The sequence below is a fragment of the Dendrobates tinctorius genome, unplaced genomic scaffold, assembly GCF_039654945.1.
Source record: "Dendrobates tinctorius isolate UK_male_01 unplaced genomic scaffold, ASM3965494v1 ptg000176l, whole genome shotgun sequence".
In the NCBI taxonomy this organism is placed as follows: Eukaryota; Metazoa; Chordata; class Amphibia; order Anura; family Dendrobatidae; genus Dendrobates; species Dendrobates tinctorius.
In genome coordinates this window covers 1,858,936-1,886,421 of record NW_027361843.1, presented here as the reverse complement: position 1 = coordinate 1,886,421, position 27,486 = coordinate 1,858,936, and the positions used below count along the sequence as shown (strand labels likewise).

General features: G+C 40.8%; 1 protein-coding gene across 1 annotated transcript in view; it reads left to right on the top strand.

Annotated features, from left to right (window-relative positions):
- Nucleotides 1-27,486, top strand: part of MAGI2 (membrane associated guanylate kinase, WW and PDZ domain containing 2) — a 1,360,388-nt gene that overhangs the window by 147,065 nt on the left and 1,185,837 nt on the right. The gene's annotated exons all lie outside the window — the stretch shown is intronic.

Sequence of the window (27,486 nt, the reverse complement as noted above, 5' to 3'; positions counted from 1 at the left end):
AGTAGTCCTGCTGTCTAAGGCTACTCCCTGTGACCACAAATACCGCGTGTGTATCGCTGAGGGTCTGTGACCTTAAACAGACTCAGAGTTTCTGTGTTTGGTTTTTGCTTGCAGCCTCTGTGATTGTAACAGAGCTTGCTTAGTGCAATTGGGTGCAGTTTAACCCTTTGCACACTGCCGCCAGATTGCTCTGCCTTCACTTTGCTACGGTTTTTCCAGCTTCCGCACGGTGGACCCCGAGTGGCGAAGGCACTTTAATTATATCTTTATTTAGTGCCTTCCGCCACTCCTAACAGTAACATAGTTTTGAAGGCTGAAGGAAGACCTTATGTCCATCTAGTTCAGCCTATTTTTAGTGCAGCTGTTCTGCATTGTTGATCCTGGGGAAGGAAAAAACCCACAGAGTAGAAGCCAATTTTCTCCATAGGGAAAAAAATTCCTTCCCCTAAGCTGGGTCAACCATCTACCTATAATATTATGTTATTCGTAACCTTCTATACTGTTACTCACAAGAAAAGCATCCATTCCTTTCTTAAATTCATTCAGTGAGTTGGCCATCACCACTTCCTCAGGAAAAGAATTCCAGAGCCTCACTGCTCTTACCGTGAAGAACCCTCTTCTATGCTGGTGCAGAAATTGTCTTTCCCCCTTGTTCTTGTCACAGTCCTTGGTACAAACAGTTCATTGGAGAAATCCCTGTATTGCCCTCTGATATACTTGTACATACACTTGTGGCCAAAAGTATTGACACCCCTGCAATTTTGTCAGATAATACTCAGTTTCTTCCTGAAAATGATTGCAATCACAAATTCTTTGGTATTATTATCTTCATTTAATTTGTCTTAAATGAAAAAACACAAAAGAGAATGAAGCAAAAAGCAAAACATTGCTCATTTCACACAAAACTCCAAAAATGGGCCAGACAAAAGTATTGGCACCCTCAGCCTAATACTTGGTTGCACAACCTTTAGCCAAAATAACTGCGACCAACCGCTTCGGGTAACCATCAATGAGTTTCTTACAATGCTCTGCTGGAAGTTTAGACCATTCTTCTTTGGCAAACTGGTCCAGGTCCCTGATATTAGAAGGGTGCCTTCTCCAAACTGCCATTTTTAGATCTCTCCACAGGTGTTCTATGGGATTCAGGTCTGGACTCATTGCTGGCCACCTTAGAAGTCTCCAGTGCTTTCTCTCAAACCATTTTCTAGTGCTTTTTAAAGTATGTTTTGGGTCATTGTCCTGCTGGAAGACCCATGACCTCTGAGGGAGACCCAGCTTTCTCACACTGGGCCCTACATTATCCTGCAAAATTTGTTGGTAGTCTTCAGACTTCATAATGCCATGCACACAGTCAAGCAGTCCAGTGCCAGAGGCAGCAAAGCAACCCCAAAGCATCAGGGAACCTCCGCCATGTTTGACTGTAGGGACCGTGTTTTTTTCTTTGAATGCCTCTTTTTTTCTCCTGTAAACTCTATGTTGATGCCTTTGCCCAAAAAGCTCTACTTTTGTCTCATCTGACCAGAGAACATTCTTCCAAAACGTTTTAGGCTTTTTGAGGTAAGTTTTGGCAAACTCCAGCCTGGCTTTTTTATGTCTCGGGGTAAGAAGTGGGGTCTTCCTGGGTCTCCTACCATACAGTCCTTTTTCATTCAGACGCCGACGGATATTACGGGTTGTCACTGTTGTACCCTCGGACTGCAGGGCAGCTTGAACTTGTTTGGATGTTAGTCGAGGTTCTTTATCCAACATCTGCACAATCTTGGGTTGAAATCTCTTGTCAATTTTTCTTTTCCGTCCACATCTAGGGAGGTTAGCCACAGTGCCATGGGCTTTAAACTTCTTGATGACACTGCGCACGGTAGACACAGGATCATTCAGGTCTTTGGAGATGGACTTGTAGCCTTGAGATTGCTCAAGCTTCCTCACAATTTGGTTTCTCAAGTCCTCAGACAGTTCTTTGGTCTTCTTTCTTTTCTCCATGCTCAATGTGGTACACAAAAGGACACAGGACAGAGATTGAGTCAACTTTAATCCATGTCAACTGGCTGCAAGTGTGATTTAGTTATTGCCAACACCTGTTAGGTGCCACAGGTAAGTTACAGGTGCTGTTACTTACACAAATTAGAGAAGCATCACATGATTTCTCAAACAGTGCCAATACTTTTGTCCACCCTCTTTTTTATATTTGTTGTGGAATTATATCCAATTTGGCTTTAGGACAATTCTTTTTGTGTTTTTTCATTTAAGACAAATTAAATGAAGATAATAATAACAAAGAATTTGTGTTTGCAATAATTATTGAGTATTATCTGACAAAATTGCAGGGGTGTCAATACTTTTGGCCACAACTGTATATATTAGGTCTCCCATAAGTCTTCTCTTTTCTAGAGTAAATAGACCTAATTTTGATAACCTTTCTGGGTATTGTAGTGAACCAACTCCATTTATCATTTTAGTAGCCCGCCTTTGAACCCTTTCAAGTTCAGTAATGTCTAAATAAAAAATCTACAGTATATGTTAATATAATTAAAGAATGTGTTTCTTCTTAAACCTGAGACTGAGGACCTCAGGCAGTGTGATATAATTATCTAAGTGTAATGCACATTAATTTCTCTTACACATGTGTTTAATACGCTAGAGCAGCATGGTGGCTCAGTGGTTAGCATTGCAGCGCTGGGGTCCTTGGCTCAAATCCCACCCAGGACAACATCTGCAAGGAGTTTGTATGTTCTCCTCATGTTTGCGGGGTTTCCTCCGGGTTCTCCGGTGTCCTTCCACATTACAAAGACATACTGATAGGGAATATAGATTGTGAGCCCCAATGGGGACAGTGTTAATAATGTTTGTAAAGCGCTGTGGAATTAATGGCGCTATATAAGTGGCTAAAATAAATAAATACTATCAAGCAGCCATTATAGCACAACTTTCCTCATTACATTATACCACCGATATTGTTATACCAACCTGTGTATTTTTTAAATTCCAAATGTTTCCACTCTATTTATTAATTCCTTATTATGGATGCCCTCCCCCATTTTCAGACCTAATACATCGAGCCCCTTGATGCATCATTCCCTAAAGATCTAAGACAGTTAAATTTTCAGGCAAACCCTCACTTTCGTCTTCAATTCTTATGCACAATGTAGCTTTCCTACATTGTATAGACAACTACTCCTCTTTATCATGGTGGCGGGCGAATGGCTTTGAGAATATGCATCAGTTCCTTTATTCTTTGGGTTTTATCTCTTTTGAGGTCTTAAGAAAAAAATACTCAATCCCTCTGTCAGAACACTACAGATACCGTTAAATAAAGCACTGGCTATCTAGTTATCTGCATGGTATGTAATAGCACATATGGTCCCTGGATAGCCCTCTTATTGTTTCATGAGGATTTGCTTCCAAAGGTGATATGTTGCATTTCTGGTGGACTTGAGGCCCCTTTACATTTAGCGATGCACCAGCGATCCGACCAGAGATCCGACCCGGTCAGGATCGCTGGTGCATCGCTAAATGATCGCTAGTGAGCTGCCACACAGGCAAACCTCACAGCGACGCAGCGCACGATACTCACGTTTCACACACAGCGGTCCTGACGTCCTCCCGCCCGCCTCCACGTGTCGCTCGTCGGCGCCAGCAGGAAGCCCAGCAGGAAGCGGACGACGAGAAATGGAGCCGGACATTCTCGCGCGATCAGCAATGGACAGCCGGGGAGCCGGTCGGAGGTAAGTATCACACATAGCGATATCGCTATAACGTCACAAAATCGATGACGTTCTAGCGATATCGCTAGCGATATCGCTATGTGTAAAACCCCCTTTGCTCCCAGGTCTCTCATTTTCTGGTTTCATGTATGTAAATTGGCTCGTCATTTTATATTCCCCTCTGATAATAGATCACTGAGAAGCTCTGTATCACCACAAATCATCCACACTCATCCACCATAAGTACAAATCCATCACTTTTTTTTTAGCAGAAAAATAGATAATAGATTATGCTTGGAAACAAAGTCGCATACAATACGTAGAATTTCTATCCCAAATAAATTTTATGGCTAATGAAAAACTCAATGACTATCAAGCAAAATTTTTTAGTATCTGGTACCTGTTTCTGATCCTTAGACTATGTTCACATGTTGCATTTTTTATGCGTTTTTTTCTGCAGGCAAAATCTGCTGTCTTGGCAGTAAGAAACTTTATTTCGAAAAGCAAGTTTTGCTTAGTTTTTGTTGAAAAACGATGAAAAAGCGCTGAAAAAACGCTGAATTAAATTACATGCTGCATTTGGCAAAAACCAAGGTATTGCAAAAAATACTGAGGACAAAAAAACCCAAGCTGTGTGAATGAGATTTCTGAGATCTCATAGCTTTTGCTGGTACTGTAAAACACAGCTGAAAATTTGCATTAAAAAAACACTGAAAAAAGCGCAACATGTGAACGTAGGCTTACCATTCCATTGTCTGTGGACCCCTCATACAGCTACCTTCCCCATCCCCTCTTCCTCCTTTTTTTTTTTGAACATTCTGACTTGTTTTCTTTGTATGTTCAATATTATGTGATTTGTTGACGTATTGAAATGACAATGTTACGCCAGAAACACTTGTACGCCTTCTAAATGCCGCCCTACTCACATGTGTTTCACTGTGTGAAATTCTAACATTCCATTAATATGGAGGTGCAGGACCTGCAGAGTCATTGTGACAATGAATTGGTTGATCTGTGAAATAACACAATACGGTATCCTAATACCTCTTTTTTAACGCAAATAACTTGAAAACTGACTGTAATACCACTCTGTCTTAATGTATTTTAATGTAGGAGAACGCAGAGTGGTATTTGCCTTTTTTCTGGGCAAATAGTGGTTTTGTAGTGTTGTTCGTTAATAGTGATGAGCAAACGTGCTCAGATAAGGTGTTATCCGAGCATGCTCAGTTGCTAGCCGTGTGTGTTTGCGGAGTTCTCAAAAAATATGTTCGAGTCCCTGTGCCTGCATGTCTCGCGGCTTTTCGACAGCCACAATACAAGGAGGGATTGCCTAACATACAGGCAATCTCTGCATGTGTCGCGAAACACGCAGCCTCAGGGTCTCGAACATATTTTTTGAGTACTCCAAAGACACTCAGCTAGCACACGAGCATGTTCTGATAACACCATATCCGAGCTCAATCGCTCATCACTAATAGTTTATCACATTTCAAAAACAACCTTTTTTAGAGGGAAATACGGCAAAGCTGGCACATTTGAATTTCTAAAGATATGCCATAAATTTACAAGGGTTCATCCCAAGTACAGGCAGCTTAACAAATTTCAATTTTCATTTCGCAGGATAAAGAGGTGGCCATATTTTTAGCTGAAGTTGGGAAATAGACTGCAGATCTTTTCTGAAGAAAGTACTGTGACTGAAGAACCTGTCCTTCCTGTGTGATTTAAAGATGAGAACAGTTTTGATTTACTGAGACAGACTGTAGGGACTAAATCCCGCTTTGCTCTCTTTTCTAGGCAACTACTGGTTCCTAATTTATTATAGCTGACCAGGACACAAAGATGTTGGTAGTTCCAATTAGACGTTCTTCTTAACCCAGTGAATATACAGTATGTAAGGATCGTGTAGAGCACTATAACATCGAATACAATGGGAAAGATTTCTGCTTTGCAGATCAGAAGTGCGGTATCACTCCTGCAGACAAAGTTAATGAGCTGTGTCTTGAGGACTAAAGAGTACATTTTGAATAACTGCTGCTTATGAGATCTCAGGAGTCGCTGCATTTAAAGCATTTCTTAACAGTCAGACAAGCATTACTTAAGCCCTACGTGTTTTCCATTGAACTGACCCACACATCATTAACGTCGCCTAATTTATTTTCACTTTTCAGTGCACATTAGCCTACAGGTCAATCTAATTATGTAAATTTCTGTTCTTAACCATCATAAAAATTATTTTTACCATGTTGATGTTGAAGGTAAAGCTACCTAACCTAACAGTAATCAAATCATTTGGTGACCCTTGTGCCAGTGATGTGGTTTGCTATATTTTTAAATTATGCCTAAAAAAAAGCAAAAGTTGTAGGATAACTCTTTCACGTGTGCATTTTTCTGTGCATTGATGGATTTAATTTACCATGGTTTTAGAGATAATTTACTGTAACTATAGAGTGATGGACAGCACATTAAAATTGTAGATTTTGTTATGTTAGTTGATTGTTGGGGTACCTCAGGGCTCAGTCCATGGCCCCCTTCTCTTCTCTCTCTACATGGCCCCAATTGGACAGACCATCAGCAGATTTGGCTTTCAGTACCATCTTTATGCTGATGACACACAACTGTACACATCATCCCCTGACCTTACCTCCGCTGTACTACAGAACGCCACTGACTGTCTGTCTGCAGTCTCCAACATCATGTCTGCTCTCTATCTGAAACTCAACCTCTCCAAAACTGAACTTCTTCTGCTCCCGCCATCTACTAACCTTCCTAAATCTGACTTTTCCCTCTCCGTGGGTGGCACCATAATAACACCCCGACAGCAGGCGCGCTGTCTGGGTGTTATGTTTGACTCCGATCTCTCCTTCACCTCCCATATACAATCTCTTGCCCGCTCGTGCCGCTTACACATAAAGAACATCTCTAGAATCCGCCCTTTTCTCATCATGGAAACAACAAAAACCCTCACTGTCGCCCTGATCCATTCCCGCCTGGACTACTGTAATGCTCTATTAATTGGCCTCCCCCTCACTCGACTCTCCCCTCTCCAGTCTATCCTTAATGCAGCAGCCAGGGTTGTCCATCTGGCTAATCGTTACTCAGACGCGTCCGCTCTTCGCCAGTCGTTACACTGGCTGCCAATTCATTATAGGGTACAATTCAAAGTACTTGTTCTCACCCACAAAGCTCTGCACAGTGCGGCACCCCCTTACATCTCCTCCCTCATTTCTGTCTATCGGCCTAACCGACCGCTGCGCTCTGCAAATGACTTTCGACTAACCTCTGCCCTAATCCGTACCTCCCACTCCCGACTCCAAGACTTCTCCCGTGCTGCGCCAATCCTCTGGAATGCTCTACCCCAGATATTAGGACCATCCACAATTTGCATAGTTTTAGGCGCTCGCTCAAAACACATTTGTTCAGAGCGGCCTATCACATTCAGTAATCAAAGTCATTTTATGTTTGTGTGTGTGTAGCCCATTCACTATCTCCATCTAACCCCCACCCCCTGAAGATGGCTGGACCATCATTGTAAATACATCATTGTAAATACAAACCTGTGCTTTGTATCTCCCCCACCTCATTGTAGATTGTAAGCTCCCACGAGCAGGGTCGTCTTATTTCGCTTTAATTATTGTATTGTTAACGTTGTTACTTATGACTGTTGTGTTTGAAACTGTTCAACTGTAAAGCACTGCGGAATATGTTGGCGCTATATAAATAAAGATTATTACTATTATTATTGATTTTTTGTTCAGATTTTCTTGTTCAAGTTACCCAATTTAATAAAGTGACTCTTAAATATACTGCTCACACTGGTGTTTTACCACCATGATTCTATGTAACATGATGACATATTTGTAAACTAGCGCTAAGTATGGTACCTATACCTGACTTTACTGTTGTGTTAAAAGTCAAGTATCGTATGCATTGGACACCACAGGATGAAGCTCAGAGTTAGGAAATTGTTTTACATGGGGTGTAAAGCCTATGCACTAAAAAGGTTTCCACAAGAAATGCTAAATCTTCCAATAGATGCTGATCCCACTGCTCCATTTCAAGCTTTATAAAACAATTCCCTGTTGTCAAGACTCTAGAATAGTCCGTGACTGTCCCAGATTGGAAGAATTTCTTACAAAAGGGGATTTTTCATCTCATATCTACAGCATTTTTCATAAATCTCTGATATATAACATCTAATATATAAGTAATGTCCTCCACATCTTGACAAGAATGAACAGAGGTGTTCACATATATTCACTTTGAACGGGTTTCTAAGAATGCAATAAAATGTAGCGTCATAGAATCATAGAATGGTAGAGTTGGAAGGGACCTCCTGGGCCATCTGGTCCAACCCCCTGCTCAATGCAGGATTCATTAAATCATCCCAGACAGATGTCTGTCAAGCCTCTGTTTGAAATATTACCGTGTGCACAGCCATAGAAAGGTGCAAGAGTAGGTTCCCACACCGTAGTATATATAAGCCTCTGTTTGAAGACTTCCATTGAAGGAGAGCTCACCATCTCTCGTGGCAGCCTGTTCTACTCATTGATTGCCCTAACTGTCAAAAAGATTTTTCTAATATCTAATCTGTGTCTCCTTCCATTCAGTTTCATTGCTTGTAGTCTTTCCTTCTGTAAATGAGAATAAAGATGATCCTTCTACAAAGTGACAGCCCTTGAGATATTTGTAGACACCTATTAAGTCTCCTCTCAGTCTTCTTTTTTTGCAAGCTAAACATTCCCAAATCCTGTAACCGTTCCTCAAAGGACATGGTTTGCAGGCTGGTCACCATTCTGGTCTCTCTTCTCTGAACTTGCTCCAGTTTGTTGATGTCTTTTTTAAAATGTGGCACCCAAAACTGGACACAGTATTCCAGATGAGGTATAACCAAAGAGGAGTAGAAGGCAATAATGACTTCACGTGATCTAGACTGTATGCTTCTGTTAATACATCCCATAATTGCATTTGCCTTTTTTGCTGCTGCATCACACTATTGACTCATGTTCAGTTTATAATCTATTAGTATACCCGTCTTTTTCACATGTGCTGTTTCTTAGCCCTATTCCTCCCATTCTGTATATGCTTTTTTCATTTTTATTGCCCATATGTAGTACTTTGCATTTTCCCTGTTAAAACCACTGCTCCAGTTTATTTATATATTTTTGAATCCTCTCTCTTATCTAGTATTAGCTATCCCTCCTAGCTGTGTGTCATCAGCAAATTTAATCAGTGTACCCTCAATTCCTTCATCTAAATTATTGATAAAGATGTTGAACAATACAATAAAGATGTTGTCCTTTGTCATATATTTCAAACTGCAGCCTGTCTAAAGGCCCCGTCACACTAAGCAATATCGCTAGCAATATCGCTAAAGCGTCACCGATTTTGTGACGCAGCAGTGATATTGCTAGCGATATCGCTATGTGTGATACTTAATTCTGACCGGCTCCCCCGCTGGTTATCGCTGATCGTGCAAGAACGTCCTGGGCCGTTTCTCGTCTGCCGCTTCCTGCTGGCGCCGACGAGCGACGCGTGGAAGCGGGCGGGAGGACGTCTTCATCGCCGCATCTGACAGGTAAGTAACGACTGCCTGTTTGGCAGCTCACTAGCGACCACTTAGCGATGCACCAGCGATCCTGACCGGGTCATATCGTTGTCGGAATCGCTGGTGCATCGCTTAGTGTGACGGGGCCTTTAGTCACATGTTAGGATGGGTTGCAGTCTGAAGAAACACAGCTTGAGACATGCCTTAATTGACAGAAGAACAGTATTGTAAACACACTTTAATTAGGCAAGGAGAAGAGACGTGACATGATAAGAAATAAATCTTATCACTGATTACAAAGGGTATTTTTCTTCAGCCTCTGTAACATGCAAGTCTGTCAGTGTAACGGGGAAGAGTGGCTATACAAACATGCATGGAGATGGATGAGCTGGAGATAACCGACCCATGAAACAAAGGCCTTGATCATTGTTCAGAACATGTTTCCACTGCTCCAGTGTCCAATGGTGTCATACTTTTCATCACTTCCTCCAATGCTTGGCATTTTGCCTGGTGATCTAAGGCTCGCATATAGCTGCTCAACTATGGAAACCTCTGCCATAAAGCACTCAATAACAAAAAAATACTCATGAAAATAAACAGCATATTCAAAAATCCATGGAATGTAAAAATTAATCATAGTAAAATAATGCTGACATAATAGTTGGAACGAAATATGGACTGATCGCAGAACTAAACACAAGGGGAATGATGTGGACACCAAAAAACGACCAATAAGTCTGTAATATGTGAACATATAAATATATAATTTTATTGAACAGTCAGGCAAACAGGTAGGGAAACAGTGGACAAAAAGGTGTGCAGCCAGGAGTACAATCACACGGCTGTGCAAGGGTCACAAGCAAGAAGAAGCTAGATATCACAAAAATATCATACTATCAGAATCAGAGAATATAGTACAAATAGCAAAAGAGTGTGCCATGAATAGGTGTATGTAACTATGCTTAAGGCATGAATGCAGTAAAGCAATTGACTGTGGGTATCATCCACCTAGATAACTTCAATATGTTGAATGGTATATAAACATGTGGACAAAGCCACAATTGATCACCTTTATGAATAAGAATGAATGTCAATACATGCCAGGACTAATAACACATGTATACCGGAGATCAATTGCTAAATAGCTATCAATGGGACATTGCCCACTAGTATAAGACTACCACCGGTGATTGGCAGAGTATGGCTTTCCCAGGCAGTGCGTCTACCCTGACACGTGTTTTGGAAGATTCTCCGTCAGAGGGCCCCTGACAAAAGCACTCAGTGCAGTTTTCGTTCTGATATTATTCTAGAGAAAATGTGGAACTCTACATTGAGTCAGAAGAGCATATATTATGTACTATTCACCTGAGCAATCGATGACCCCACTCTGTAACTCTCTGGTCTCTGTAAGACCCCACTCTCTGGTCTTCAACTGCGTTGATCGGTTGCTGTCGTGCCTAAATGCTTCTACTTTTCAATACCACTCACAGTTTATGGTGCAATGTTTAGGGGAACAAGTTTAATGACCTAACTTGTTACAACAGTGGCTCTCTATTACAAGACCATACTCAAATTCGGGAAACTCTTTCGAACAAAGGATTCTTTCACAAATGTTTATAGAGGCAAACTGCATGGCTAGGTGCTTGATTTTATACACTTATGGCTGTGGGACTGAACGAAAAACCTTAATTAAATTATTAAGCGGTGTGTCCCGATATTTTTTCGTAATACAGTGTATTATACATTTTTTTCCTTGTAACATTTTTTCAAAAACCTTCCCTTTCAAGTGAGTGAGTCGGAAGTATAAATTTGTATTTGAATGAGTCTAAAAGTTGAAGTTAAGGATGGACAGTAGCTAAGCAATTTCAGTGTGACTTAGCACAGTACGTAAGGTCACATTGTGAAGAATATACACTCACTGGCCACTTTATTAGGTACACCATGCTAGTAAGGGGTTGGACCCCCTTTTGCCTTCAGAACTGCCTCAATTCTTCGTGGCAGAGATTCAACAAGGTGCTGGAAGCATTCCTCAGAGATTTTGGACCATATTGACATGATGGCATCACACAGTTGGCGCAGATTTGTCGGCTGCACATCCCTGATGCGAATCTCCCGTTCCACCACATCCCAAAGATGCTCTATTGGATTGAGATCTGGTGACTGAGGAGGCCATTTGAGTACAGTAAACTCATTGTCATGTTCAAGAAACCAATCTGAGATGATTCGAGCTTTATGACATGGCGCATTATCCTGCTGAAAGTAGCCATCAGATGTTGGGTACATTGTGGTCATAAAGGGATGGACATGGTCAGCAACAATACTCAGGTAGGCTGTGGCGTTGCAACGATGCTCAATTGGTACCAAGGGGCCCAAAGAGTGCCCAGAAAAAATTCCCCACACCATGACACCACCACCACCAGCCTGAACCGTTGATACAAGGCAGGATGGATCCATGCTTTCATGTTGTTTACGCCAAATTCTGACCCTACCATCCGAATGTCGCAGCAGAAATCGAGACTCATCAGACCAGGCAACGTTTTTCCAATCTTCTACTGTCCAATTTCGATGAGCTTGTGCAAATTGTAGCCTCAGTTTCCTGTTCTTAGCTGAGAGGAGTGGTACCCAGTGTGGTCTTCTGCTGCTGTAGCCCATCTGCCTCAAAGTTCGACGCACTGTGCGTTCAGAGATGCTCTTCTGCCTACCTTGGTTGTAACGGGTGGCAATTTGAGTCACTGTTGCCTTTCTATCAGCTCGAACCAGACTGCCCATTCTCCTCTGACCTCTGGCATCAACATGGCATTTCCGGCCACAGAACTGCCGCTCACTGGATTTTTTTTCTTTTTCGGACCATTCTCTGTAAACCCTAGAGATGGTTGTGCGTGAAAATCCCAGTAGATCAGCAGTTTCTGAAATTCTCAGACCAGCCCTTCTGGCACCAACAATCATGCCACGTTCAAAGGCACTCAAATCACCTTTCTTCCCCATACTGATGCTCGGTTTGAACTGCAGGAGATTGTCTTGACCATGTCTACATGCCTAAATGCACTGAGTTGCCGCCATGTGATTGGCTGATTAGAAATTAAGTCTTAACACACAGTTGGACAGGTGTACCTAATAAAGTGGCCAGTGAGTGTATATATTAACTAAAATGGTTAATGCTATTAATAAAAGATACGTGTACACTGGAATTCTAATTAATCGTTCTAATTAATAGTCATATGGTATTAAAAAAATATTCCCATCAATAAATTAAATTGTTATATACTTGAATAAACAAATTAGAAATGTTGAAAAAAAGTCGAAAAAGAAAAGAATTCACTTTAATTGAAAATTCAGAATTCATGCATGGTTTTCAAACCTTATGATGAACTCTGCCGTGGTACTTTTTTGCTGTGAGGCATGATTGGTAACTTTGGTCTTTCTACAAAGTGAATCTGTAAGAAAAAAAGCTGATGTGATAAATAAGAAACTCAAAAGCTTCTGGGTTCAAAAGTACCTGATCATTTATATATCTATCATGTTCTTAGTGAAGGAAGTCTGAAAACTTGTGCAATCAACTTATACAAAGTTTATACTGTAACTACAGCTTTAAAGTGGTTGATAATGACAAGCTCTGCCTGTATATACCCAGCAAATCCCTTACAAGGGCATATGAGAGTCATAGGGGTCTCCAGCTCAGAAATCTGAATTTACATTTCTGATGCACCATCAGTGCACTTTAATGACCAACATTCAATGGTACATTTCCCAATGCGGCAGACATGAATGGCCAAATAATAAAATAACTTCTCACATTGATAACAGCTAATTGATTGCAATAGAGTGTCTGGAACCAATCGGTTGAATCTGAAACTGGCTTCTATTTAAATGTAATATGTCAGCAGGTTTTGCTATGTAATCTGAGAGCAGCATGATGTAGAGACAGAGCTTGATTGAAGTGAAGTATCGCATACTGAACTGCTTGGTGTTATTTAGCTAGAATCTCTGTTTTCTCTGCTTAAGATGTAGCAGTGGTCAGAATATTGAGCTGTATATAACCCGCCCATGCCCCTAATTGGCAGCTTTCCGTACATCTTCAGCAAGCTAAAAACCAGTGGTGGGAGTGGGGTTAAACCGAATAGCTGGACTGGCTTTCATGCAAACTAATCTGGCAGTGATAATCTCCTTCTGATAAAACACTGATTGTATTGAAGATACAGCAAATAGTTAAATAAAGTACATATCCCTGACAAACTGGAAACAAGTGGAGGGGATTGGGTTACACTGAATAGCTAAACTGGTTTGCCCGCAAACTTGTCCAACAGTGATAAACTCCTTCTGATAAAACACTGATTGTAAAAAAACTACAGCCGCCAGGATCATTTTCCTCGCCAATCGTTACACCGATGCCTCTACCTTGTGCCAGTCCTTACACTGGCTACCCATCCACTCCAGAATTCAGTATAAACTTATTACCCTCACCCACAAAGCTCTCCATGGCTCAGCACCACCCTACATCTCCTCCCTTGTTTCAGTCTACCACCCTACCCGCGCCCTCCGTTCTGCTGATGACCTGAGGTTAGCATTCTCAATAATCAGAACCGCCCACTCCCATCTCCAAGACTTCCCAGGTCAATACGAGTAGTCCCCAATCCCTACAATTTTAAGCGTACCCTGAAAACTCATTTAATCAGACTGGCCTACCGCCTCAACACATTAACCTAATCTATCCCTGTGTGGCCCAGTCAAAAGTTTTACCCTAACCAGGTTCCCCGCATCATGTTCCCACATGCTTTATGCATCTATTAGCCCTCTGTGTTCGTACTGTTACACACTTAACATTATGGCTGGTCCAAACAATCAGGGCAATTGTTACCATCCACCTTTCTTGTCTCCCTTTTTCCTCATAGACTGTAAGCTTGCGAGCAGGGCCCTCATTCCTCTTGGTATTTGTTATAATCTATGTGATTATTGTTATGCTGTAATGTCTATCGTCTGTACAAGTCCCATCTGAAATGTAAAGTGCTGCAGAATATGTCGGCACTATAGAAATAAAATTATTATTATTATTATTATTATTATTATTATTACAGCAGACAGTCTAATAAATTACATATCCCTGAAATCAGGGTCTCTGCTCCTACATTATGCTGGTTTCAGATTCAATAGCAAAAATGTGCTGACAGACTCCTTTAAATGATTTTACTATCAAAAGATCCTCTAAGTAATCAGCAGCATTTGGACTTGTAGGCCTTCATACCAAACTCACCCAACTGTAGTCAATAATATTACAGTTTTATAACAAGACAATTGAGCACTGTGGATCTTGTACAATTTACTGTTCAACTACTTTAAGCAGTGGCAGACATAGATGGAAGAGGGCCCTTGTGCAAGAACAATATATGGCCCCTCTTTGTATCTGTGATATGACCTGCTTGCTTATTTGAATGTGAAAGTGGACCCGCTTACCTCTTCAACCCCTGTGTGGCTGCACATGTTGCACTAATGATGTGTCTACCCCTGACTAATTAAGAAGGAATTGTGGTTTACGTGCAGTTACAGAGTATATCATGCATTACTAATAAATAGTAACATTCTGCATTTATATAGAGAAAATTCTTGAAGACCGAAGTGGGAGGTTGAGATTACGAAGGATGTTAGGTTTAGATCATTGGCAGAAAAGAGATTAGGAAGGGTTTTAGATAGAAATAATGATAAAGTGATGATTTTGGAGATATTTTTGAGGTTCAGGTGTCATGAGCGTGTGAATGATTGAATATAAGGTGTGAAGGAAAGAGCTCAGTCAAACATAACCACAAGAAGGTATGTGTCACCAAGGAGTTAGAGTAGTGTCAAACAACATTGAATTATTGGGTTTAGGTGAGTTATCAGAAGAAGGGACCAAAAGTAGTTCAGTTTTTGAAAGATTCAAAACATACACGTTAGTAGAGACAGGAGACTAAAGGTACTGTCACACTAAGCGATATCGCTAGCAATATCGCTATAACTTGTGACGTTATAGCGATATTGCTAGTGACATCGCTGTGTGTGATACTTACCTACGACCCACTTCCCCGCTGGTTATCGCTGATCACGCGAGAACGTCCAGGACTGTTTCTCGTCGTCAGCTTCCTGCGGTGCTTCCTGTGGAGAGACGAGCGACGAGCGTGGAGCCGGGCGGGAGGACGCAGGATCGCCTAGTGTGACAGGTAAGTAGCGACCCCTGTCCCCAGCGATGTCGCTGGTGAGATCTGCCTGTGTGGCAGCTCACTAGCGACCACTTAGCCATGTACCAGCCATCCTGACTGCGTCATATCGCTGGTCGGGATCGCTGGTACATCACTAAGTGTGACAGTACCTTAACAATCACTATGTTTTGTAGTAGTGCTGGAGCTATTTCATAAGAGTGAGAGATATAAAGATGTCCCTGAAAGCGAAGCCTATTGATGGTTTGTCCAACAGTGGTTGCGTAAAGAACAAAGAAGAGGAGGAGGCCTAGAACTGAACGTCAAGGTCCCGAACAGTAAGGCTGCGTTCACACGTTCAGTGTTTCGTCAATATTTTACATCAGTATTTGTAAGACAAAATCAGGAGTGGGTAAAAAATGCAGAAGTGGTGTATGTGTTTCTATTATACTTTTTCTCCGATTGTTCCTCACCTGCTTCTGGCTTACAAATACTCATGTGAAATACTGACCAAATACTGATAGTGTGACCATAGCCTAATAGAAACACGTGAGCCACTTCTGCATTTTTCGCCAACTTCTGATTTTGACTTACAAATACTGTTGTAAAATATGGAACAAATATTGAATGTGTGAACGTGGCCTAAGGGAAAGAGGCGAAATAATCTACAAACTGCACGCAAATCTCTGAAAGAGCTGTCTGAGAGGTAGGAAGATAGCCAAGAAAGATAGTATCCTTAATAGTTATCATGATTAACCACTGCTACCTTTTCAATGCTGATAGATTCAAGCACATTGAGTAGGAGTTGGAAGTCTACAGTGTCGAACACCTTAGAGAGAGCCAGAGGAATCAATAGAGAATAGTTACCTTGTAATTTAGCCGGCAGTTTTTTCATCCCTTTCATATATTTGGTAGTGTACGTACATGAGGTGGACATCATCCTGAAATTTTTTTCAGATGAAAAATAAAACAAAAAATTATTGAAAATGAAATGAGTTCTTAAATGAGCACTAAGTCTGTTCTCTGCAGCCGTTTTAATGACGTTGCTGCAAAACTTCTGAAGACTACAACAGATCACATCAAATACATTGGTGGCAGGAGCGGCTGCACATTAGTGTAAGATAATTAAGCCTAAATCATATTTGTCTGTATTTCCCCTTCAAATGAGCGCTTACTTCCTTATCATGTATTCATTTGGCAGGCTTTTTTGTTTTAACATTCTCTGTGACTCCTCTTTAAATGAGAGCTGGACTTTTATCTCGCCAATGTGGTGACATTCTTTGATTTACTCTTCCACAGAGAAGAAAGTACTAGGATCTCTCTTTAGTTTGTGCTCTACTTTTAAAGTAGTGCAATTATTACTGACAATATCAGATTGGACGGATACAGTATAAAGATGCAGCAGAGATTTCCAAAAGCTTTAATAAAAGGACATGACTTTATGCAGAAATCGATTTTACATTTTGGTCTGTTATTCCATTTACTCAAAGTTCAAGTTAAGGTTGACTCATCGAGAAGTTACACTAGTATATTAGGGAAATGTTTTAGGGGTCATTTCCTGATAAATGGTCGTTATCATTCTGTTTCCGAAAATAACATTTTGTTAATGAGGTTTCTAACCAAAAGCCTGCAAATCTGTTTGAATTTTCGGGACAGTTCATATATTTTGGGGTAGATTCTATTCTAACATCCATGATGAAAACTACTTCAAATAATTTTTGGATAAGCTTCCTATTTATTTTAATTGGAATAGTGCACATTTTGCTGTTTCTTTCCATGTAGTAAAAGAAGCAAGATCTATTATTGGTGCATTTCTCCTTGAAAAAAAATCACTCCAAATGTAAAAACTTCAACCAAAGCAGAAATGTGTTTGATTAAACGAAAGCAATGACAAAAATATACAAAAATCTTATTTATTTTAAGTATTTTCATGTAGATTTTTCAGTCTGAATATATCAAGTAAAAAAACTTCCATGGGGACATACCCTTAGGCCGGGGTCACATTTGCGAGAAGCTCGCACGAGTCTCACGACTCAATACTTGGCACTGCCGCCGGCACTCGGACCAGAGCACTCAGCTTTATAGAAATACATACATCCCCACACTCCGGTACCGAGTGTTGGGTATTGAGGCGAGAGACTCGTGCGAGTTTCTCGCAAGTGTGACTCCGGCCTTTGCATATATTCTCATTGAGTCTTTTTGCTGAGTTTTTGAAGCAGAAACACTTTATCTTTATCTGGATTTTAAATTGGATTCTGCTCCAAAATTAACATAAAAACACTTTGAACACCATTTGAATACATTTCTTATTGATACCAATGGTAAAATATGCCTATAGTGCATTGCGTTGCGCCAAAAGTTTGAAACACTCCTTTGGAGATTTACACCAGAATTCAGGCAAAAAATTTTTTAAGCTTTTTGAAGCTTTTTATTACATGGATCTTTCCTATAGAAATATGCAAGTAAAAAGAATCCATGTGAATATTCTCTAATTGATTCAGTACTCAAGTTTTTGTGTTTTCTAGCAGAAATGCCTCCAAGAGTTGACATGTTGCCTGTTTTTTTTACAAATGAAAAAAAAAATTGCACCCTGTGTATTATAGGTATGTCTTGCTATTGAAATCAATTGGGAACTTTTCAAAAAAGTATTTCAAGCTGGGTTTTTTTGCATTCTGAACCAGAATCTACTCCACGTAAAAAAAAAAAATCAGTGTAAAAATAAATGCTGGCAGGCTGCAGTGCTCACATGTTATAGCAATGTCACGTGAGCATCAGGAGAGCTGGGGCTGACATCACTGGAACATTGGTGCTTGAGGGGAGTACACATTTTTTTTAATTAAATGAAGAACTACAACATTTAAAAAGTAGTTATTCAAATGATGTACAAGCCCTTTAACATGAAGGTTATTAGTTTTTAAGATTTTTAAAAGTTATCAGCATTCTTTCACTGTCCTCTATTAGTCCCGTCAGCCTAAATTATGTTTGTTGCAAAATCAATGGCTCCGATTCATCAAATCTTCTACTCCAGAAAATTGGTGTAAAACACTTTGTAAAGTCACAAATTGTTTTTGCACAATGCAATGCTGCACCAATTTTTCATATCCTGCCATTTTCACAACATTTTCCCACCGCTTCAACAAAGTAAGCAGAGCTGAGGTGATACGGAGGCGTGGCGGGATATGGCGACTGCCACTGTAACGAGGGTGTCACGTCCCTTTGGAAGACCTGGAGTTAAATGGTCACATCGGGTAATGATTCGCAGGTCTTCTTTAGAGATGATGTGGTTAATGTCCTAATTTAAATGGATTTCCTTTCCTTCCATTCTTAGAGGGTTAAGGAATCTTTCCATGCTGGCTGAGACAATACAAGCCTGATTGTCCTTAGCTGTAACATCTTATCATTTACTCTCTCTCTCTCTATATATATATATATATATATATATATATGTACTGGTTCTGGGTGTTTAGACCTTGCTGATGAAAGATTTCTCCTCCCGTGCTGTGTGTTAAAGCTGAGTTGGAGCTGTAATTATCTGTAGTTTACTGTAGTACTTTTGTATTTATCTCCTGGTCCCTATTTTCATTTAGTTTATTCCTCCCTGTCCCTATCCTCCTCCCTATTTTTGGTGAGTGCTTTTGTATGATAGAGGCCTTCTATTATCCCTGTTTAGTCTTTGTGTCTTGTTTACCTTACAATTCTGTCCCATGGGGTGAGGGAGGGGACAGAGTAGGGTTTAAAAGAAGCATAGTAAGGTCAGATACCTAGGCCAGGGCAGGAATAGTTAGAGTCCCAGCTTCCAGGGACAGTTTGAGGCCACTCTTCCTTACCAAAAATTGTCACAGCATGACAGCCACTAGTCATATTCATGCCAAGTGAGGGCATTCTTATGTCAAAAATCTCACCACAGTCCCAGACAGGAGTAATATTTGTGGTGGGCCGCGCATGAAGGCACATGCCACGTCACGCTTCATCTTTTGTTGTAATGAATCAGGTACTTTGCACTCCACCCCCTCATCAAAACTGGCATAAAAATGCTGGTCTTGATGAATTGGGGACAATATGTTTTATATGAGTGGAGCATTATTTTGTTTGGCAGTATAGTAATATGTACAGATACTGCATTAATGAGTAATTAATATGACACCTCATCACTTTTATAATTCTGTTCCATCTTTTGGTAGAGGAGCGTTTGAACTCCCTTAAACAACAAGGTCTATTCCAAGTGTGATTGCACTCTTTTTAGTTACTTCCCTAAGTATTTTATTTTTTGTCATTTAGAAGTCTAATTAGTGTACATTTATGCAGTTAGTAGACTCATTTATAAAATTGTCTGTTATAATTTGCTAAAATGCAGTTATAATACATTTCCTAACTTACTTTCTACTGTTTAAACTTTCCCTAAAATATAGGCACAGATCCTTCACTAAATTGCATAGGACAACAGATTTTGGAGTACTTGATTTAATGAAATCAGGCTTTTTGAGATAACTACCATTATACTTTTACTCTGAGAATGAATAGGCATCTTGGCAGCAATGGTTTCAACATATATTAAAACTAAAATTAATTATTTAATCTGGCCAACACAGACATTTTACATTTTCTTTAGGATCAAAAATGCTAAATGGCTTCCTGCAACACTTCTTTTATGATTTTATGAATCCAGTGAATTAGTTTGGCTGATGTTCAAGAACTAAAAATATTTTTGTTCCCCCTATCACATTTTTAGAATAAATTCTCCTAAAGATCTTCTTGAAATGCTAAATTCAGTACTTTGCAAACAGCAAATTAAGCTGTATAAAAACTGTATATATATAAAAAAGGAAAAAAACTAAGAAACTTCAAAGTGCAAAGTCAGCAAGTGTTCCCCGTACACCATTTGTTTCCCCTAGAGCTACACTATTAAAAAATGAAAAAAGCGCATGAAAATTTATCCAATGTTAATCCAGAAAATTAGACTATTTTCATCCATATTTTCATCCATATTCTACCAGTGTGTTTATTTTTTACATCCAAATGGCACCCATATGGTAAATGTTTTTATGTTTCAACATTCAAAACAATTTAGAAAGCAAATTCAGTTTCCTAGATTCATAATGGTAATGTATTCGTAAAAATCAGATGCAGTATGGATGATCTGCATGGGAGCGATCTTTTTTTTTTTGTCACCTATAGACTCAAATACATAAGTAACATCCAAAATACTGAAGAGATTAGACCATGCTACCATTTTTTCCACATAGACACTGAGACCATGTGCGTGTACTGCCCTATTGAATAACATGTCTTTGTGCTATCTGATCTTCACACAGATATGATACGTACAGTTATTACACTCACTTGAACGAGCCCCTAAATTTACAACTGTACAATTTTCTGGTCGTCATCTTTATTTCCCTAATTTCTGGGATGCTAATTTAGAGGTGGCAACTAAAATTGCAAAGCTTTATCCCATGAGCTATCCAAAATTTCAAAACAACACCCCATGGAAGCCCACCACGTGAAAAGCACATTGGGGCTATATCCAACACAGCCTGTTACCTTGGTAATGTAATGACACCTAAAGTGTCACTGGCACTGCCTAGAGGGTGCGTGAATGAGCGTAGGGAGTGCAGGCAGAAGGAATGCTGTACACAAGGACCTCAGACTAGTGTAGTGAGATCAGGACCTGGCACTAAGCGATCACGTGACCAGGGGTGGAGCCACCGCATGTGAGTGCAAGGAGGGACACTGAGCAGGCAGAGCCCAGGGCAAAGACAGTAAACGTGGTCAAGAAGAGCCGTGAGTCATAAGCCAGAGGAATGCACAGTACCTAGGGACAAGACAAAGAGTAAATGGGGACAAGCTAAGGGGGTCAGATAGCCAGGAGAGACAGAACAGTACAAAAGCAGGATAAAGAGGCAGAAGTCAGGGAACAAACCAAATCATACATAGCAACCATAAGAAACTCCTCACTAGAGCTAATGAACCCCAAGAAAGGCAGTTCCCTGGGCAGATAAATGAGCATTGTTCTAGCTTGGCAGAAAGTTGGTTCTCCCTGAGTCTTTGAAGAACCGCCCAAAGGTGACCAATATGTGATTGCTTATCAAGAGAATAAACCAGAATGTCATGACCAATGTCTGACCAATGCCCCTGCGGTTTTCCAAAACTTCATCAATCATGTGTTCCCTGATTTTTTTGGGAGGTTTGAAGTTATATACGTATATAACTTCAAACCTCCCAAAAAAATCAGGGAACACATGATTGATGAAGTTTTGGAAAACCGCAGGGGCATTGGTCAGACCAAACGGCATAACTAACTTTTCAAACAGCCATTCTGAGGTGAGAGACGCAGATTTCCACTCATCCCCCTCCCGCACCTGGATGAGGTTGTATGCCCCCTGCAAATCTGATTTTGAAAACCATTTGACCCCCGACAATTGGTTACACAAATCCGGAATGAGTGGGAGGGGATATGTGTTTCTTAAAGTAATTTTATTTAGTTCCCGAAAGTCAAGGAATGGGCGAAGACCACCCGTCTTTTTTTTTTACAGAAAAAAACCCTGCAGCAACAGGAGACACGGAAGGGCGAATATCCCCTTGCGGAGACTTTCAGATATGTACTCCTTCATGGCGACCCGCTCGGGACCAGAAAGGTTAAACAATCGGGCTTTTGGAAATTTAGCCCCAGGAATCAGGTCAATGGCACAATCCAAAGGTCGGTGCGGTGGTAACCTCTCGGCCTGACTTTCGGAGAGCATGTCCTCGAAGTCCTTCAGGTACTCTGGAATACCCTCCAGACCGACAGATGATACAGACACAGAATTCAGACATTTGTTTTCACAGTTGGACCCCCATTTAACAATTTCCTGGGCCTCCCAGTCAATGACTGGGTTATGACATTGCAGCCAAGGAAATCCCAAGACCAAACCAGCTGGGAGGTTGTCCAGAATGAAACAGGCTATCTGCTCCATATAAACAGACCCTACCTTAAGGACGAACTCTTTAGTAACAGACGGATCCCATCCTTGGTGAACGGGGTTGAGTCAATAGCCACCACTCTCTTGGGTTTGTCCAACCTGACTGTCCCTATCTCACAGTGGGCCAGCCACCTCGAGTCAATCAAGTTCACTGAAGACCCGCAATCCACATAAGCAGAAGAGGAAAAAAAAAATTGTTCACACCTACTTTCACTTTCAATAATATTTTTAAGGCTGAGGAAAAAAGGATCTGTGGGTCTGGATAACCTCCTCGGCAGTTACCCAGACACCTGGTTGTTTTGTCGAGACCTTGGAATCTGGGGGGCAGGAGGGACAGTCATTTATCCAATGACCCAGCTCTCCACAATAGAAGCAGAGTTTTTTCTTTCTGCGACATCTCCTCCTTTTCCTTCATGGAGACAGCCCCCATCTCCATGGGCTCAACTGTCGCCGAAGACTCTGACATCACTGGCAACAGAGAAGCATCTTGTTGCACAACACCTCTTTCTCTCAGCCTGCAGTCCATACGGACTGCCTGGGTCATGACCTCCTCCAGAGAGTCAGGCGGTGGGTGCAGGGCCAAGACCGAGGACGCAGAGAAAAAAGTTATTTACCACTCAAAATACCCGGAATTTTTCCTTATCCCTAGAAAAAGTATCCGGAAGTTTGACAGAGGATTCAGGAGAGGATAAGGAATAAAGACACCTCAGACATGGTACCCTCCCCATTGCCAGATGAGGAAGAGGCACCCTGAACAGCATTAACGGTATCCAATTCCCTCTGTACCTGTTGGTGAGAAGCAACCAGCGCTCTTTGCTCAACAGATAGGTCCTGCATCATCTTGGTCAGGTAAGATACCTGATCTGACAGCGTGCAGCGGATCCATAGAAAACACACACAGAAAAAAAAACCCTGAGAAATTGTATGGGTCGGTGATAATGTAATGACACCTAAGGTGTCACTGGCGCTACCTAGGGGGCACTATCAGGGGGTGCGTGAATGAGCACAGGGAGTGCAGACAGAAGGCACACAGTGCACAAGGACCTGAGACTAGTGTAGTGAGCTCAGGACTTGGCACTAAGCGATCACGTGACCAGGGGACGGAGCCACTACACGTGAATGCAGGGAAGGACACTAAGCAGGCAGAGCACAGGGCAAAGAGAGTAAACGTGGTCAAGGAGAGCTGAGAGTCAGAAGCCAGATGAACTCGCAGTACCTAGGGACAAGGCAAAGAGAAAACCAGGAAAGACAGAACAGTACAAAAGCATGATACAGAGGCAGAAACCAGGGGACAAACCGAATCATACATAGCAAGGCACACAAGCACAGAGGCACACGTTTAAGGACGAGTCACCTGGGTCAGCAACCACTAACCGAATATACGGAAGTCACCCCAAAACCAAAGAGGTGGACTGAATTAACCCTGACCAGGATGGAGGCGGAACCATCCTGTCCAGAGTCATGACAGGTCTCCCCCACATGGGTAAGCACTGACACTTTTACTGCACTATGAGCGGCACGTTTTGCCTAATACTATGCAGATTTGATGGACCCTTTTTCCATGATTTTTGCCTTCACATGTACTCTCTACTTCTCTGGTAGTTATATATGGTTGTTACTCTGAGATACATGTGATATTCTGCATTTTTGCTCTGTGTGATAGCTTATTCATTTGCCATCATAAGACCTGTGTAACTGCTGTTGTCAGGCTTTTCCTCTTTTACCCCCATTTTTTGTTGTTGTTTGGGTATGCACCTTTTTACTATATATAAGTGAGTTGTTTAATAATAAAAAATCATCTTTTACATCATTACTGGTATGGTTTTTACCTCACTTTACGTCTCGTGGCACATTTCTCCATTCTTTTTTGTAGAATCACATAAAATTGCAAAGTTGTATTCCATGAGCTATCCAAAATTTCAAAACTTTGGTTGCTGCTCAAAATCTCATTTCGTAAAATTACCTTGTTTTAAATTTAGCTGGAAATTTACAGTAAATTAAGAGAGTTAAAAAATACTTTCTTGCAGTATTTATGACAAAATGCCTTCAACCTTTGCTGTTAACACACTGAACAAATCTTCCCCACGAGTTGAGTTTTGCAGCAAATTGTTCTGATATTTATCTTTCGAACACTGGGTATAGGTAACAGCAAATTTAATGAGAGGTTATTAACTCTATTAATCTGTCCTGATTTAAGATCTGAACCTCCATTATGCAATATCAGACACAATTAATACAAGCTACATTAGTTCATCAAAACACAACCTTTATATGGTCAGCTGTTAAAATTATTCATGCATGATTATATTACAGTTTTAATGCGTGTCTGTCTGCGCAAAATGATTATTCAACCAATGCATAGGTGCTCGGTGCACCTATGGTGTGACCAAAGCGTTCCGTTCACCTTTCTATTTACCGTACTTGTTTTCCATTTATCTCTATCTCTTTCCGGGATTAACATCTCTGGTTATACAGGAGGCAGAGGAGGCCTCCTGTAAAGAGATGGAAGTAAATGTAAAAAAAAGTGGGTGGGAAAGTACGCTTAACTATTTGGCAACACCAAAGGAACGCCTATGCTGGGCTTGTACATTTTGGGATAATAGACTCCCTTTAAAGGGAATCTGCCAGGTGATTTTGTGTAGTATCCTAATTGTATCCTGATATATGGCTTGGGCAGCCCTTTCAGGATATGTAACTTTTACTTCTCTACATGGCCCCATTGTGTTCCTCAAAACCCCGGACAAGTTTATTGTCTCGCCGGCAAGTCAAATATATATAGCAAATGAATATTCCACCTATTTCTTTCAGTTTATTACATTGTATCATTACCATAGCTTTACAAGTTGTGTGCGGTGTATTATACGTATTGCTGACAGCCACTCTGCATTGCTTGGTTATGAGAATGGATTTCTGTAAAATAGATGCCGTGGCATTGCAAAATATTTTAGGAAATTTTGTAGTAAATGCACGACATGTTATTTATTAGAAGCCTGCCCATTGCTTTCATTTTACTTCAACAGTAATCGTCATTTTACTTTTTTTCCCATAAATAAATAGCACAAGTCAAAATGAGAAACTTTGCCATGTATGGTATCTTATTAGAGAAATCTGCTTCCTTTTTCTATCTGGACTAATCTGTCATTATCAAAATTTTCAGTTCACTTGTAAAATGTGTCTTCAGTGAATACAGATTTCTCCATTACTTAAATAGTAGGTGACAGTTAGTGCCTATAAAGTTTTATGGAGAAGATAGGTAGGAAGGTAGTAGGTGCTAAAGCAAAACAAGACATTTTTTATGCAAGTTCTTCTGAAACGAAAGATATACTGTATTTTAAAACTGAAATGAACTAAAAGAATTTTACTATTACCTATTTTCTAGAGTTTTGAATTGAAAGATGTGAATCCTTTGGTGTATCTCGAGTATTTTAACCCCTTCATGCCGCAGCCCTTTTTTGTTTTTGTGTTTGTTTTTCGCTCCCTTTCTTGCCAGAGCCATAAGTTTTATTTTTCAATCAATATGGCCATGTGAGGGCTTGTTTTTTGTGGGGCAAGTTGTACTTTTGAACAACACCATTGATTTTACCATATCGAGTACTCGAAAACTTGAAAAAAATTCCAAGTGTGGTGAAATTGCACAATAAGAGGAATTCTGCAACTGCCTTTTGGATTTTTCTTTTACCATGTTCACTAAATGCTAAAACTGGCCTGCCATTATGATTCTCCAGGACATTACAAGTTTGTAGATATCAAACGCGTATCGGTTGGTTTTTATTTACATGGTGAAAAAAATCCAAAGTTTGTTAAATAATAAAAAATTGTGTAATTTCGAGACCCGTAGTGTCTCCATTTTTCGTGATCTGGGGCGGGTAAGGGCTTATTTTTTGTGTGTTGAGCTGACGTTTTTAATGATACCATTTTGGTGTGGATACAATCGTTTGATCGCCCATTTTTGCATTTTAATGCAATGTTGTGGTGACCAAAAAAACTTAATTCTGGCGTCTTGACTTTTTTCTTCGCTATGCCCTTTACCGATCAGATGAATTGTTTTTATAGCTTGATAAGTCGGGGGATTCTGAACTCGGCGATACCAAATATATGAATTTTTTTTTGTTTTTTTTTAATGGCGTGAATGGGTGGTGATTTGAACTTTTATATTTTTTTAATATTTTTTAAAACTTTTTTTTTGCTTAATGCATGCCTCAATAGTCTCCATGGGAGACTAAAGGCTGCTACACACAGGTGATGATCAGATTGCTTGTGTGTAACAGAAATGCTCACTAGCTATGAGTGCCGACCGCTGGGCGGTGCTCATAGCAATCCAGCAATGACAACCACAGGGGTCTCCTGCAGACCCTGGGTTGTCATGCCAACCCATCGGCGACCCGCGGTCACGTGACATGGGCACCGATGAGCGAGATTAGTGATGCGCTTCTGGCGCAATCACTTTAAATGCCGCTGTCACAGATTGACAGCGGCATTTAAGGAGTTAACAGCCATGGGTGGATCTCATTTCCACTCGTGGCTCTTAGGGGCACATGTCAGCTGTTCAAATCAGCTGACATGTGCCTGGAAAGATGTGGGCTCAGCCACTTTCTTTACATGACTCACAGCATGTTATGTCTCAAGGTTAATTTTATCTTAAAGGAAGTAAATATATCCCTATTTATATACCCTAGTAACTGAATCCCTAACATCTATGTGTGACACAGATAAGTAATATGGGGCTAATGGTATCCAATGTAGTTTTTAGTGCCTCATGTGCCAAAGCATTTTCACACAGATCTATCAGGATCCTGTCAGCGCTGGCGAACTGCCACGGCTTGAGCAGGGTGACCCATCCACACTGCGGCAGGGCCCGGGGTCCGATACTGCAGGGAAACCTCAGGCAGATGGGACCTGGGACACTGAAGGTAGTAGGAAGCACAAGGACCTACGATCATGTGACCACAGGCGGCGGGGCTTAGCGTCCTGCTGCTTGAGATGAATGCAGGATGCTACTATAGAGGAGAGTGGAACTCAGGTCGGACAAATGGTCATACACAGAGAGGGTGGCGTGGTACCAGAGGGGCAATCAGAGAATAGTTAGAACATAGGCAATAAGTCATACACAGAGATAG